Consider the following 18,054-nt stretch of genomic DNA (forward strand, 5'->3'; position numbering starts at 1 on the left):
CATGATAAAAAAGGATCATGTGAAAACGCATAGACAAGAAGACTTTTTTTGGTGAAAATACCTGGATAAATGCTGTTCAGGGGAATGTGAAAGAAAGGGAGAGATGACATTCATATAACTATATTGATTAATAAGGGTAAGTAACTGATATAGTTAGGATGGAAGCAATTTAGGGGAAAAAGAACACATTTATATTTGTTGTGGGAGTATGGCAGTAAGCAAAGAGCTGTTCTGATCTGCTACTGCTATTTGCCAGTAAAATGTAATCAAGGAAAGGACTTTGCAATTATCTTTGAAACTGAGAGGCAGCAGTATATAAAGTTGTACTACTGATGTATGATTTCAGTTTCAGAGATAGAAAGTGGCAGATTGAGATAGCAGTTAGTGGAGGAAGGTTAGAGACATAAACTGCAAATGCCTGCAGTGCTAATCTGCATGTAAAACCTGGAGATTATTTAATCCTGTATTTAGGCACGGTCTCATTTGTCTACTTTTTGATTACCTGTGATTTTCTATACCCATGTGGCTACGCTCCCTTTTACTATGTCTATCATGTCATTCATAGTGTAAGAATCATAATGCCCAGACCCATCAATTACAGTGGTCAGATTAATGTCCACTCATAGCTCTCACCCTTAATACACACAAATAGCAAACAACGTGTCGCTATGTGAAGCAAACAGGAAAATTGTGGAATTCCTGGTAACAAATTTAAAAAGGAAGCTATGGGTAAATATATTGCCTGATGCATACAGAATGTTTTCCTGAGAACAATACTCTGGAACAAGCTACCCATCTATGTCAAGCAAAGTTCTTCATTAGCACTCTTTAAGAAAAATCTTGATGAGTGGATGGGAAATAGGAAATACACCCTGGGGACCACTTCTGTGTCTCTGCTGGACAGTAGCACAGGAAAATAACTTTCTTGGGTGGCGTAAGCTATGGTACCTTGCTGGCTAGGCTTACGTAGGCCCTTGGGCCGACAGCCTAGTACCTACCTGTGAACCTATGAACAGTATGATTGCTTATTGTGGATTTTTGCTTAAAATCATAATAGTGAATATCAGGTAGGCACAACATGAAGTATTGTTGCTTTTAAAAAGCTATGTGGAGTGTAGTAAAATACACCACCATAGCCCCATAATGAAAAGTGAATACAACAAAACAAGGTTAAAAATTTGCATCAGGTTTAGTCCTTGAGTTTTATCTGGTTTTCTGATTTTCCACCTTATATTTAATGCACTTATGTTAAAAGCTTAAAAGGTATACAACTCAAGTAATATGTGAATGTTGTTTGGCCAACCACTGTGTTCAGAATCCCACAGAATGCAAATAGATGTTATGGGAGTCAAACCTAGGTCTGTTGTAAGTTACTCATTTGCAATTTTCCTTTTGTCTAAGTAAAACAGATTATATTTTAGATAAATGCTTTATTACTAAAACAAGTTGTGTGCAGAATATGTTTTAAAAATTATTAGTGAGACAAAAAGCAAAGTAAGAACATTTCTGGAAATGGTACTTGCTAAGAGGGATTTCATTGTGTGAAGCAAACTAAAATTCTGAGAGCATAATCGGTGTCTAACATGAAAAACTGTAAAGCCAGGAAGAAAAAAAAAAAAAAAAACTATGGTTACAGGAATAAGTAAATAAACAAACAAGGAATGAGATAAAAAAGTATAGGATGGAGGCTGATAACAAATAGTTTGAAACAGCACTAAAGAACTTAAAGCAAAATGCAGATGTGTATTCTATTACACGTGTGCTTCACAGAAACATACTTTCACATGTGTTCTCATACATCAAAGTAAGCCTGTGAACATTTGTGTGAGTTTATGATAGCTAGTATAGATTTGTCATGAGTTTAATGTTTCCAGATATTTTGTGTTTTAAGACTGCAATGGTTATGGACCCCTTTCCCAAGTCAGATCAAACTGAAGTTCACGTCCAGTTGTTTGTGACTGAGAGGCATTGGAGCTGTAGAGCATGGCTTAAGAAAAGTAACTGCCAAATGTAAGAGTTTGCGGAGGAGCATACAAGTCTGTAGGGGTACAGTTGCATTGCAGACTGGTCACTGGATACTATGCCAGTGAAGGATAATTTACTAATAGACTTATGCATGTCAATGCCATTATTACAATGTAAGTCAGGTGTTTCACATAGCATGCCACAACTGCTGAGGAGGCATTGCCTGTGGGTCAGGGACCAGAACCAGTCACTGGCATAAAGCATGCGAAAATTAGGGTGCAGAAAACTTAGAGAACAGGATGAGTAGGAAGGTAGGGGTCATTCTGGTCTCTACTAAGACAGAAAAAAGTATTAGATGTAAAGCTATAATCATAAATCAAATGAGTGCAGATGTAGGAGCAAACACCAGATGCAGTCACTTTGTGTGAAACTGAAGCCAAGAGCTCTGACCATAACAGCCTGAGTGCAGGGAGGATGGTGGTATTGTCAGAAGACTCTAATTGCTGGTAGTTTTGGAAAGGATTGCATGTCACCATTTCTGACAGCTAGGTGGGGGTTAAGAGTTTGTCTATAATTGGTATCAGGTTTGGGGGGCTTATGAGTTGGTTACACTGATCATTGAGAGGAGGGATGGTAGGGGACTCATGTCACTGAAAAGTGATCCAAGCAACCCAAAACTGACACTGCAGCAGTTAGAACTAGGCAAAAAATATAAAACGACATTAATGACTACTACAAGAGTTATATACAGGCCTAGAGAACAAACTAATGGCCACTGAGAAGGAAAATATGGGGGGGGGGGTGAATAACTTGTTACCATTGTTATCCAGGCAGGGATATTATTAGTGATCTGCAGGAAAGGTTGACTTCTGATGGTGAAGCCTTGCAAAGGATATATGCTTCTTTTTTTCTCTTTTAGTGTATGACATCAGACCTTGTACCAGTGAAAGTGTGGAATAATAATCCCTTGCACTTGCTACATATTTTAGCTCCGCCTTAATATAGCAGGAGTGGACATGTGTATAACTTGGGGAAAGATGATGTCTTTACTGTGGAATTCTCCATGACTCAAAAGAACCCTCACAATTCCATTTCTGCAAAAGGTACCAGTGATTGATCATTTCCATCCCAAAACATCAATTATGTATGTCAAGAATGCAGCATGTCTATGTTTTTTTTATTTTTTTATTTACTTGTTAGCCTTGTAACCCCACAAGGCAAAGATGCATTGGTGATCTGGTGGGCTGTTTGGTTAAATGACTTGCTCAGAGCTGGACAGTATAGAGGAAAACCAAAGAACTCAAACACAGGACAACAGAATGAAGTTTGTCAACTGCTCACTGATTTACCCTCTTTTAATTATATCCAGTACTAACTGCTTCTTTAAGTAACTTACACAGAGTTTTAACTGTTTTGGGTACAGTTTGTTGGAAATATTTGTATTATTTCTGTTGCCTCAAAAAGTATGAAATGATTAATTTCTCCTTATTCCACAATGCCTTGCCAGGAGCCTGCACTTTCTGATGTCTTGTCATGTCACTTAGCATAAATGACAAGGTAGCCACTAGTGGGAGCTATTTTAGCGATTAATGCTTTGTATTTTTCCTCTAACTTTATGGTCTGATTCTCTACGCTAATTGGGATAGACAGGTGCTCTGCTTTTTATTTCAACACCCTGGGCTGTTGGTTGTAAGTCTGTCCTCTGGAAACATCTTAGCAGGTGATGCCCATCTGTCTTGTATCAGAGGAGTGGGTATTGGTGCTTCCACTCCCTGGCGCTCCCCTCCTTGGTGAAACGGAGATGTGTGCTGATGACTTGCAGCAATAAGGGCAGTATGCTGATATCCATGGCTGGATGTGAGCAGGAAAACATGCAGCTAATCCTACACTAATGTCATCACAAACTGGGTAAAAGGCCAGGCTAGGACAGAGGGTAAAGCATAATAAATAAAAGCACAATGACCTTACTGAGTTGGACTTGTCCTAGCCTTCAGTGTCACTGGACGTCAATAAGGTAAGGCAGCATGTGTTCTACTGTATTTCAGAACCTGTGAACAGCAGAATAACTAATACTCTGGTAAAAAGATCTATGTTTTTGTTTGTTTCTGCTTTGTAAAACAAGTTATACAGAGTGAGCTCACATAATCAGTACTTCGTCTTTCTTTCCAGTAACCATTGCTTGCATTTGTATTGGTCCTTTGCTACATACATACATAGTTATACTTGTGCAGTTTGCAGTCTGTTACCCTTTTTGCATTATTCTGGCTTTTGAATATTAAAGCAGTTTAGCAATGCTTCTATACTTTGAGCTATGTTTAACCTCTTTTTGAGATCTTTGTTTTTGCGGTAAGTGAAATATTCTTTTTGAAGTTAACTGAATTCATAGAAACCAGAGTAGATGAAATGTGTAGGACTGGATTAACTACTGGAGCTGCTTCTCCAGGCCCATATGTGAGAAATAGGCCCTGCTGGATTAACTGCTGGAGCTGTGTCTCCAGGTCCATATGTCAGAAATAGGCCCTGCTGGATTAACTGCTGGAGCTGCATCTCTAGGCCCATATGTCAGAAATAGGCCCTGCAGCTTCTACTGTCAGTTTTACCTTATATCAGACATCATTGTCACACCAAGTAAAAAAGCCAGTTACAGTTTTCAGATCCTGGCCAATGCTTCCCATAATCCAGCATTGCTATTTGTCTCTGAGGAATTCCTGGTTGGCACCCCTATCAGAAACCTCAACCTGGATGTGGTTTGTTGGTCCTCACTATACAGACTCCCCTACTAAATGATACCAACTCCACTGCCACAAAAATGTGGTGAAAATAAAAATCTCATAAAGACTTCAGAATCACTTGTGCTGCAATAGAAACATTGCTGACGGTAATTTGCTAAGAAAAAAGTAATGATTAAACAAAACCAATGAGTTGCAGCTTAAACAATTGTGCCAGATGAACTGCAGCCTCACCTACTTCTCATTCATGTAATCACTTGTAATGAAGCTGACAGACGTCTAATGTTATGCCATGTTTTCAGGTTATATTATGATTATTGTTGTGCAACTAAATTAATGTTCATATTTACTTGTAAAGTATATTGGAATTTCAAGCCATAAACAACTGGGACACAGCAAAGTATTATGGTAAGAGGGGAAGGGAACACTGGAAAACACAGTTTTAAAGACCAAGATAGAATGTAACAAGAGTGCAGACATAAATACATTAATTATGGGAATCACAGCCATTTTGAGTTGCAATATTCACTGGTCAACAGACCGTGTAAAAACAGAGATGATTCAGTAATGAAAGAAGGAGCAGGTCTAGCAGCATTGTTAGAGATCTGTTTATTCCATGCAGACCGTAGGAGGTCAGGAAGGGAGACATGCAGAAACTGTATTTAACATGGATCAGAGCAGGGGGCACACTGATCCTGGAGGTGAGACAGATTCCCGTCTTGATTATAGGGAAACTAGAAGACCAGAAAGGTAGATACACAGGGGTCAAGGACCTAGTGCACAGACAGATAGCTACTATTATAGCTGTATAGATTTCCCCTGGAGCAGGCAACAAGGAAATAAAGGACATCTTGGCAGGCATTTTGAGGTTTATAGAAGGGATGCTACCTTCCATAGGAGACTGGAGCCAGACTCATATAGCTGAGGATAGCTGAGGATAGTTTAAAATCCCAGAAAATAAATAAATTAATCAAGAGAGAAACATCTACTAAGTTGACACTGACCTATCGTGTTCTAGTAGATATCCAGAAGGCATCCACCAATGGAATAGAGCAGCTTGAGTTTACATTTTCATCTAGTGGGCATGATATGCGGTCTTGAATTGATAGAGGTAACATCTTCCAGAAACATGATAGCCACTTAGAAAGGGTAGAAGTGGGGTTGATCATACACTGTGACCATACTTTTATGGGCAAAGCTAAAACATATCAGTGGTGGTCCAAAGATTAAATACTGAAGAATCTCAATGTACAAATTAGCTAAATGGGGATAGATACACAAGATTGCAACAGTAGTTCAAGAGATATTAGACAAGGCAAAGAATGTACAGGTAGAAGAAGTGAGAGTCAGCATATGAAGTCAGAGAGGAAGGCACCTATAATATGCAAATTGAGAGGGAGGATAAAAGTTTTATTATGAGCATGAAAGGGATCTGCAGCGGGGAAGAGATAAGCTACCAGATGAGAAAATAAGGCAGCTATGACAAATAAATCAAAAAGTCCAAGAGGTAGAAGACAGGAGAATACAAATGAGAGGGAACACTTTGCAGAGAGAGAATCCAAATGTAATTCCCCAAGATTTCTTATGAGTATGAGGTTGAGGTTTTGGGACCATGAAATAGCAATATATAAACTAACTGACACTTTTGTTGCTTGGAAACACATGCATTAGAAGTACTGAGGTTTAAGGAAATACTACAAGGATCTGTGCACATGGAGTAGAACTGAATAGAGAAAGATTAATGGAGGAAATCTTAATTAATCCAAAGTTATAGAAGCTGACAGTGGAGGAGATGGAAGGGTTGACTAGGGGATTACAGAAGAAGAGATTAAAGAAGTGTTAAAAAATCACAGTCCTGGGAAATCACCAGGATCTGGACAGCAGCCCCTTTGAGCACTGGATCTATGGGGTAACAAAACACCTAGTATTTGGAGTGTCTTATTTAACAGCATACTCCAGACAAAAGAAGTACCCTCTTTCTGGAAAAATGTGATAACTTCTGCCATTCACAAAGAAGAGAAAGACTCTCTTCAGGCATCCTCATATCTTACCATATCAATAAAACACTACAAATACAAGTTGTGCATGTCAATTATTGCTAGAAAACTCAGCAATCTTGTCCCAATACTCTTATTGCTCAATCAAACAGGATTCATTAAAGGGAGGCAGATAGCCAATAACTTGGAAGAGACTTCCTTGTGTGGATGCTGACTTGCTAAAATATAGGGACCTTTTAGAAGGCTGAGGAACAGGAAAAAGGATTTGTCAATCCAGGATAGTACCAACATATTAGATGCACTCACATGGCCAGCCTAGATTAACAAACTGTCCTCCTTTGCTGCCTTATTGTCTAGTATAAAGCAATATAAAAAGCTGTTGACCCACATTTCTAAGCTATTTCCTGAGGACAGGCTGAGCTTTTCTTTACATGTAACATCACTGCGAATCCTTTACTTTAGTGTCATTATTCTTGATACTAGACACCAGTCCATGAAGCATCTTAGCCTTTAGTAGCTGACACATGACCATGGTGAAGGACAGAGTCATATACAGAGGCTATTCTTAGCAAAATTTTAATCTAGGGATTATGTAGTAGGTCCAAACAATTTGATGGCCCTTTGAATCACTAGCATTTTGTATTTTGATTTAGTAAATGAAAACCATTAACACATGGCATGGTTCAGTTATTCATCACAGAAGAAATATAATGCGCATTTTTGAAGGATTTTCTCCCACAAAAAAATATACAGCATGCAACCAAAGCATTATTCTAGGTATGGTGGAAATGGCTGCGACCACCACCTTGGATTCTGGAGGGGATGCATCATTACAGGGAATACAGATAACACTGCAGGCCTGTTACATCTTACAAATTTCAAAGTTTACCAAACATGTCTCAAAGTCTCATTTGTATATGGACATCTCAATTCATTCCTAACAGAAGATGCACTGAGCATAGGGGAGTTATTTATCTGGCTAAATATTTATAGTGTTCTGTTCAATAGATGGGACAGCAACCCCCAGATGTACTTTTCAGATCTGTTTTTGTGTACAGGCTCCTATTTCTCCATTGTGGTGGATCAAAGTAAGGAAAACCTAAGCGTAATTTCAGCCTGGAATAACAAACTTGTAATGTTGAAACAGAAAGGTTCCAGTTTCCCTGTAGTCAATGTTTCACTAAATTCACTAAATCAGGACAGCCTATGTCAAGCAGTTATTCTGTTGTGGAGTTAAAGAAGAAGAAAAAGGTAGAAAACAGGTGAGTTTTACTTTTGCTTTCCACATTCTTTATCTTCTCTGAGTTTCCGTGACCTCTCAATACATATACTTATAGATCAGAGCTTGAGGTCTGAGCTTACATCAGGGGGTACAAATAGTTTTTTATTTTTTCTGCTTCTTGACCTCAGCAGTTTTGCTGTTTTAGAGATTGTAACCTTCATATGATTTATATGTTTTAATTTAGATTAATAATTGTTGACTAAATAACTCACATTTAGTCATAGTGGGTCTATATCACATAGTCAAAGTTCTGTATCTCCGAACACCTAATGGTCGAACCACTATATTCGAAGTTACAGAACTTCGACTATGTAAAAAAAATTTTTTTAAAAATTGACAAAATAATAAAGTGTTGCAAGCAGGGGGGCAAGCACACCTGTACCCCCCACATCCTCTGCTACTTAAATATACCAACTCTGAGATCGCACCACATTAAAGTGAATGGAAACCTCTGCTTATGGAGAGTTCCATTCAAACGCTCGAACTTTTACAAATTCGAACATATGGTCTCGACCATATGTGGTTCGAACTTGTAAAAGTTCGACTATGTGATGGGAACCCAGTCATATTGAATCAAAGAAATGAGTTTAACAACTCATTGCTGTTACAATGATGATTTTTTTTACTTAGGAAAGCTTGGCTTGGGAGTGCCTTCTGTGTGGAGTCTGCATGTCCTCCCCGCGGTTGGGTAGCGTTCGAAAGACATGCGTGCCTAAATGGGTGTGCCTTCGTTGAAGGTTGGGTGTCGAGCTGACCCCTCGGCGTTTCGTAAAAATCTATTGCCAATGATTAGTGCACCAGAGTTCCGCTGTGGCGACCCCTTACTGGGAAAAAGCCGAAAGACAATCATCATCAATAAAAGAAAGGAAGGAAAAGGGATTTTAATTGGAAATGCTTTTATTATAATTAATTTGCTCAGTTTAATTACAGTGTCATAATAAATAGCTGAAGATGTATGAGAACTCCAGAATTTCCAGATGTTTGAAGTAAGTATACTCAGTATCAAAGTCTCTTATTTATAGCGATTACTCCTACAGTAGCAGCTAAACTGTTTACATATTGCCTTGTACAGTTTATACCTTTCCTTTTTTAATGGACATGATAACACACTATTCTTTAGCACAGAATTTGTACTGACTGTTTCTTCATTCACAATTCTTCAACTTATGAACAGATTAGCAAACCTGAAGCAAACTGGCTGAATAAAAGGGAGCCATTAATGAAAGTGAAAGGCCTCTACTATTTTTCCTCTTTGCTTGAAAAAAAAATCCAGCCACCCAAAGGAAAAATCTGTTTCCCAGTTGTTATCATTTTGCACCTCTTAAGTACTAATTACAGGACAGGTGCTTTGCAATTCGTTGGTGCATCATATGGTCACAGACCACTAAGCCATACTGAAATAGCAACAGACTACACTCCTCTGTGCAGAACTATGCAGGCATGTACACAATTACACAAATGTAGAAAATACACTAGGCTGATTGAACGAAGATACAAAGCAAGGACAAAGCAAGGTGTACTTTTCTCTTGCGGTATGCATCACTTCTGTGCTTGCAGTTTGATCTTGCAGCAATAAAAGCTGAGTCACCGGTAAAGATAATTTTACTAGCTAGTTTTAACTTACTGCAGAGCAGCTTTCCTTGTTTACTGTTTATTGCCATAGACACACTGCTGGGAAATGTTACCTGCAGGCCCATTCTTCACAATTTGTTTTTTACATTATGAGTAAGGCTTGATAGCCTTCACTCACTATAGCACCAGGGGTGGCTCATGGGGTTGACTGATAGGCTAAAAATGAACTCAGCAACATACCAAATAAAAAACACTTTAATATTCAAATAGCAAAGCTTCTGGGCTTTCACAAACCCTTCCTCAGTGCCAAAAAACATTAAAATAATACTAGTGTGATTAAATACTGTAACCTGAATAACACAACCATTAGAAATTCACCATCAGTAAATCAATCAAAATTTTAAGAAGACATAAAACAAGTTCCCTGTTAAAAATTCTAAAACAGAATTATTTCAAGCACGATTGTTTAAACTTAAGCACTGCTTTAAGTATAATAGCTTGGTTAATACCTGGTGGGCAGTCAGCATGTAATTGAAGTATCCAGTTATATTCTTTAATCTCAAGTCTATTATTTAGCTCTCCCCTTCTCATGTTTTGAGTAATCATGTTTACAACCTTAAAAATAAAAGTATGGGATGAACCAGTATCACTAATATGTTTTGCAAATGAATTAGTTAGTACATTCCTTCTAATATCTGAATTATGCTCTGTAATTCTATCTTTTAATCCCCTCGTAGATTTACCGACATAAAAACTATGGCATGCCCTACAGGTTGCAAGGTATACCACGTTGACAGAATTACAGGTTGCAAAATATTTAAAAGTATATGTTCTTTTAGTTAATGGGTGTACGAAATGTAAATCTTTATTGATGAGGTTGGAACAGCAGCAGTCACTGCACGGAAAAGTACCATTTTTTACCAAATTGTCTAGTTACAGAACCAACTCACACATCCTTGTAGCATAAATTTGTTTAAGGTTAGAACAGTTATGATAAGTAAACTTGGGTTGGGTTCCAACAATCTTCTGTAGTCTGGGCATAGTTCTCAAAATACCCCAATTATCAGATAAATACTACTATCTGTAGTTACATATCGTACAACACTGTCATTGGGTCTATATCACATAATCAAAAGATGAATTCAGTGAATGGCATTTACATTGAAAATGCCGTTCAGCGAACTTTTAATAGTTTGATCGCAGTACAGTGAAGATCGGAAAATTTGCCCTTTCCTCACTGTAGTGCGATCTCGGAGTTGGTATATATAATTAGCAGGGGGTGTGGGGGTGCAGCCCCCCCCCCATAACAGCGAATTCACTGAACGGCATTTTCAATGTAAATGCTAGACTAGCACTATCTAGTGAACTGGCATCATATTCCCTGTCAATAAATTCATGTATTATCTCATCCATTTGTTGTATACATTGTTCAGAATCAGTATTCAACCTTCTTCTTTCGGCTTTTCCCGGTTAGGGGTCACCACAATGGATCACCTGTCCCGTCATGACTGGCAGTGGAGTTTTACGGTATCGAGTTGCCAGCCCAGCACCCAACCTTCCACAGAAGGCAAACACATGCATGCACTCACACCTTGGGCCAGTTTAGAGTGTCTAATCCACCTACAGCATGTCTTTGGGATGTGGGAGGAAACCAGAGCACCCAGAGGAAACCCACGCGACCACAGGGAGGACATGCAGACTCCACACAGAAGGCACCCCAGCCAAGGATCAAACTGGAGAATCTCTTGCTGTGAGGCAGCAACACTAACCGCTGCACCACCACAGCCACCCAGAATCAGTATCAACCTAATCATATGAATTATCTGTGCTTTGAGGATCCTTCTAAAAACACGAGGTGCATGCATACTTTTTTATGTAAATATTTATTTTTATAGACAGACTTTCTATATATAGATGTGTGCATATCATTCCCATCATAATTTAGGGCAACATCCAAAAATTCAATGTTGCTGGAAGAGGCAGTGGTAAAAAAAAATTAAAACAAATGTGAGTTGTTATTTAAGAAATCTATAAATTGAATAAGCTCATTAGTCTCACCATCCCAAATAAGAAAAATGTCCACAAAACATTTAAAGGAGCCCACCTTACCTGTAAAACATTCAAGGCCATTGTAAATAACTTCATTCTCCCATTTATCTAATACTAGATTAGCATATGTGTTAATGATGGGACTACCCATCGCTATACCTGAGACCTGGGGATAATACCTCTTATCAAAAATACAGATGTTATTTTCTAAAACAATTTCAAGTAACTCACACATGGTTTCAACCTGTCTATTTGGAAGTTCGCTATATTTACATAACAGGTCCCTAATGGATAACACACCATAATCATTAGGAATCACTGTAAACAAGGATTTTATGTCAAGGACAATCATTTGAAAATGTACACACATGTCCTTTTTCTAAACCACTCATTCAGTTGCCTCAAAAAGTCACTGGTATGTTTGATAAAACTCTTTACATACTTAAGATATTGAAATAGTGTGATCTATAAGTAGAAAGACATGGGCTCAGTAGACTAACCCCTCTCCCAGAGACAATTGGTCTCATCGGGAGAGTTCTAATGATGTGTGAACTTTGTGGTAATCCATATAATACCATATCACAGGACAACGAACAGGAAAGTAATTGAAAATATCAAGGGTGATGTCATTCATCATCTGAAGATCAAAAATCAGCATATTAATTCAGATTTAAGCTTATTTACGTCAGAATCAGACACTTCCCTAAAAATATGTTCATCTGATAAATTAAGAACATTGATTCTAAATAATCTTTTTTATTCATTACAGCAATAGCCCCACCCTTGCCAACTTCTTTTATCACAATATCATTATTCTTTTCCAATTTCAGAAGAGCTTCACATTCTTCACATGACAAGTTATAAAATCTCCTAAACTCTTTCTGATTATAATATCGATGTAGATATAGTTCACAAACATCGTGAAAGCATTAACGACAGGGTGGTTAAAAGGAATAAATGTACTTGTACGCTTACAGTTACGGTCTTGTGCAGCTGAGGAATCTTTAAAAGTCAATTTCAGGTCCAATCTCTGTGTAAATAGTTTCAAATCAGTAATTACATCAGTCAAAGTGTCAATATTGGCTGGAACAAACTTCAGACCCTTTCTCAATAAGCACAAGTCAGCTGATGTCAAAACAATATCCAATAAATTAACAACACACTATTTACAGTATGTATTTGTGAGTCCTACTGTGTGTGCATGGACTGCTTTGACATCTTCCCCTTTTTATTAATATTTACTGCCCCACTTACATTTCTGTTGCTGTATTTATTATTACCATTGTCCCTCGGCCAGGAAAAAATTCAGTTCCTCCCACCTATTCAAAAACATAGGATAAGTATTCCCAAAGGAAGGCATCTTAAGGATCCTCAGTCCACATGGCATGATGCCTAGTTCCAGGAATGCCAAAAAACTGAAGAGTTGTCATTGTAGTGCTTTACACTTCTCAACTTTCCATTCTAAGGAATTCAAACGCTGGAAAAAACTGTTATCGTCATCAGTCAGAAGAGTATTCACATCTTGTACAAAATTGGTAATATTCATCAAACATAAAAAAGGATTAGAATGAACAGTGAGCATGTCATTTAGTTTTTGTCTCATTTAAAAAAAAATGACTGTGTGGAGAAATAAAACAAAGTAAAGCAGCACTTCTTGGACCCTTACAGCAAAGACTAAAATCAGCATAAACTTAAGAATCAAAGTAAAGCATAGACTCATACAAAAGTGCAGCAGCAGTAAAACAAACTTAACAATGTAGCAAATAAAAATACATTAATATTCAAATGGCAAAGCTTTCTATTTAAATACTATAACCTGAATCACACAGCCAATATACATTCACCATCAGTAAATAAATTAAAACATTATTAAATTATTAAAACATTAAATTTAAACATTAAATTATATGGTATTTTATATACAATTTTTTCCCATATAATGAATGGGCTGGTAAAACAGTACTGGAGACAAGTAAAAGAAGAAATTGAGTCATTAACAAATGTGGAGTTGATAGTATCTTGTAAAAGAGGAAGAAACCTTCAAGATTTTTTAGTGCATAGCATATATAAAAAAACAAGGGATAATATATTGGTTAATATTAATATGGTGGGAACTATACTTTGTGGAAAATGTTCTATTTGTCAGCATATTGTTACTAAAGTAGACAAGATAAAAGGAAAAAGTTTTGACACTAGAGGCACATATTCTTGTTTGAGCAGAGGAGTAATTTATGTTATTTTTTGTTCATGTAGAAAATATTATATAGGTGAGACTAAAAGAACATTGGCAGAAAGAATAAAAGAGCATGTAAGAGATGTCAAAAAGAATAAAATTTTGAGCCCAATAGCAGAACATTTTAATGATAAACATCAAGGAGATATAAAATGCATGAAGCTTACAGTGTTCGAACACATACCAATGCAATATGGCAATGCAGAATTACAAAAAAATATGTTGAGACATAAAGAATCTGTGTTAATAATGAAATATAACACACTATTTCCTTGTGGATTAAACAAAGAATGCAACTGGCAAAGTTTCATTTAGTTTTTTAGCTTTAATGGGTGAATGTATTTTAATTGATTAATTGTTAAATTGAATGATTAGATTGTTATATAAGGATATAAAAAGAGCTTGTTTTAACAGATGAATTTTTACTCTGAAAAGGCTGTGGCCGACGTGCTAGAGAAATTTGTATTGTGGAATAAATTTTATTCAGGAAAGTAGAGCTGTTATTCACTGGTTTCATTTTCTTGGTGGTTTGCATTTATCGTGTGTTCTACAGTAGTTGTATTTGGACTATGACCAGTGAATCGCTTTGCTCCTTTCCCTGTATTTTTCGTGAAACGGGCATGGAATTCAACAACAGAAATGGTGAGACAGTGAATCGCAGTAATGTACCAACAACCAGTAATAATAATGAAAGCCATGTATATGGCACTAAGAATGGTGTACCAGATGCTCAAGGTGTTGCAGCAATAGGAATAATGAAAAAATGGGAAGATTCCCGTCAAAGGACTAAAACAAATCCATTTGCCACGGTGGGTAAAAGATCGGAAGTCTCTGATATTCCAGCAGCACAAGAGTTATGCTCTAGGCTGGAAAAATTGATTTTCAAAGAGACTTCAGTATTTTACAATATCGGAAGTCTACAAAGATATTCAGAATTGGAGATAACATGAGAGGACTTAGGTCCATAAAAAATCCCTCCTCCCCTTTTGAAATATCTGAAGAGACTGAAGTTAAATTTCAAGAATGATGGATAGCAGCAGTACATCGCTGCAGTTTGGAATGGGTTACCATTCTAATCGAAAGAGACAACATAAAAAGAGAGAAACTTATTAATGAGACCAAGCAAGTATGCGAACAGATTGTCAATGTTACATCTAGTTCAGTATTAGAGACTTTCTAACTGAACATCAATACGAGGTTGGCTAGTTATGAGAAAGATCTAATGGATCGAAAAAAGTATAAGTTGCAGAGGGATATTCACGACTATGAATATAAAAAGGCTTTTCTTTTTTCCACCAATCAGCAGACAAGGACAAAGAGCGTGACCTTTCAAAAAGGGAATACCACTACCGACCAGCATAAAAACAGAAGCTTCCTTTCTGGTGAGAGTGGTGCGTCGTCGGTAGACGAGGAGGAAAGAGAAAATGAAGATTTTCCGAATTTACAAGGGGCTGCTAACCCAGAATCATTTTGGAGAACCTACAGGGGTTTGAATGGACAGAACACTACTACCAGGAAGTGAGGTTGGCAAGGATATGAATGCCAAAGAGACTCGGGCGAAGGACGATATAAAAAAGGTAGATGGACATAACAATACAGTAACAGGTACTATGGTACTGGATTATGTCGTTAATTTATCTAGTTATACATTTGATGCCATAGAACAGTCGGTATTGGATAAAGGTTTAAAATTCATACCGACATGTATACCTAGAAGGCATGAGATAAAAATTGAGATATGCAATTTAGTTCGTAAAATGAATTTAAGAGAATATTTTTTTAATACTGATTACAATGACATAACTGAATGTATTGATGAAACAGATTCAGATAGCAATGAAAGTTTTTTTTCGTGTGATTCTGAGCAGGAAGTTAATGCATACAGTTTATTAGACACAAGTAAACTGAAAAATATTAGCTCGTTTATGCCTCAGTGTAAAAATGTTAACATACAGAGGTTTAACAATGCTTTAAATATTATAATGGATAAAGAACTTAGGGATTTTGAAAGTACAGACAAAAACTATAACTTAACAAAAGAACAATGGACGAAGTTGCAAAGTATGAGTAGAAATGAAGACATAGTTTTTAAACCTTCGGACAAAGGGGGCAAACTGGTGGTAATGAATTCTGGGGATTATTTAACAATGTGTATGGAACATTTAAATAATAGTGATATCTACAGTAGGATAGATGAGATTTATTTGAAACAAGCAGAAAATGCTTTTCAAATTCTGTTAAGGAAAGGTATAAGATTACACTATTTTACAGATAGTGATGTAACTCGTAAAATTATGATTGAGAACAGTAGGGTGGCAAAATTTTTTTTGTGTCCCCATGATTCATAAAAAATTGGTACAACCACCAGGTCGCCCTATAGTGTCTGCAAATGGCTTTTTTACATATAACCTTAGTTGTCTATTGCATGAGATTTTATTGCAGGCAGCACTGAAGTTACCTTCATACATAAAGGATTCCTTTGACTTCTTAAATAAAATAAAAGATATAGTATGGACCAGAGAAATGTATTTTATAACAGCAGATGTAGCGAGTTTATACACCAACATTTCTCATAAATTTGGTCTTGAAGCTATATTGTATTTTGTAGGTGAGAGTCCTAAAACACAATACATATTAGAATTGATAGAGTTTTGTTTAACACACAATATATTTGAATTTAATGGTATTTTATATAAGCAGAAGACTGGAACAGCAATGGGGGTGGCTTTCGCCCCAGTTTATGCAAATTTATTTATGGGTTTAGTTGAAAATATGTATATTTATAGACATGAATTTTTTAGAAAATATGTGGTGAAATATTATCGATTTATTGACGATTTGATTTTTGTTTGTGAAGGTGGAGAAAGTTTGTCATCTGAATTTATAGAGAATTTGAATGTTAATAATTATGGTATCAAGTTTGATGACACTCAAAAAGGAAGTCAAGTTAATTATTTAGATATAACACTAAGAGGGATAATAAAACAGAAAATTCAGACTAGTATACATAGAAGGTTTAATCAAATAAATTGTAAAATGTTTGGTAACAGCTGTCATCCTAGCCACACCTTGGCAGCCATTCCTTATGGGGAGCTACTTAGGATAAAAAGGCTTAGTAGCAATAGCAAACAAGCACAGGAAGAAGCACATAAAGTAGCCTCTATATTTATTGCCAGGGGGTATCAACAACAAGATGTACAAGAAAGTTTTGATAAAATATATGGTAATGATAGAACAAACAAACATATCAAATTTGATAATAGACATACAAAGATAATATATAAGAAGGGTAAACAAGATAAAGAAAAAATATTTTTTGTTACTAGATATACAATTTTTTCCCATATAATGAATGGGCTGGTAAAACAGTACTGGAGACAAGTAAAAGAAGAAATTGAGTCATTAACAAATGTGGAGTTGATAGTATCTTATAAAAGAGGAAGAAACCTTCAAGATTTTTTAGTGCATAGCATATATAAAAAAACCAAGGGATAATATATTGGTTAATGTTAATATGGTGGGAACTATACCTTGTGGAAAATGTTCTATTTGTCAGCATATTGTTACTAAAGTAGACAAGATAAAAGGAAAAAGTTTTGACACTAGAGGCACATATTCTTGTTTGAGCAGAGGAGTAATTTATGTTATTTTTTGTTCATGTAGAAAATATTATATAGGTGAGACTAAAAGAACATTGGCAGAAAGAATAAAAGAGCATGTAAGAGATGTCAAAAAGAATAAAATTTTGAGCCCCATAGCAGAACATTTTAATGATAAACATCAAGGAGATATAAAATGCATGAATGTTACAGTGTTGGAACGCATACCAATGCAATATGGCAATGCAGAATTACAAAAAAATATGTTGAGACATAAAGAATCTGTGTTAATAATGAAATATAACACACTATTTCCTTGTGGATTAAACAAAGAATGCAACTGGCAAAGTTTAATTTAGTTTTTTAGCTTTAATGGGTGAATGTATTTTAATTGATTAATTGTTTAATTGAATGCTTAGATTGTTATATAAGGATATAAAAAGAGCTTGTTTTAACAGATGAATTTTTACTCTGTAAAGGCTGTGGCCGAGGCGCTAGAGAAATTTGCATTGTGGAATAAATTTTATTCAGGAAAGTAGAGCTGTTATTCACTGGTTTCATTTTCTTGGTGGTTTGCATTTATCGTGTGTTCTACAGTAGTTGTATTTGAAATAAATTAAAACAGTTT

Source organism: Protopterus annectens, chromosome 5.part0 (assembly GCF_019279795.1).
Source record: "Protopterus annectens isolate FY-2018-M chromosome 5.part0, PAN1.0, whole genome shotgun sequence".
Lineage (NCBI taxonomy): Eukaryota > Metazoa > Chordata > Ceratodontiformes > Protopteridae > Protopterus > Protopterus annectens.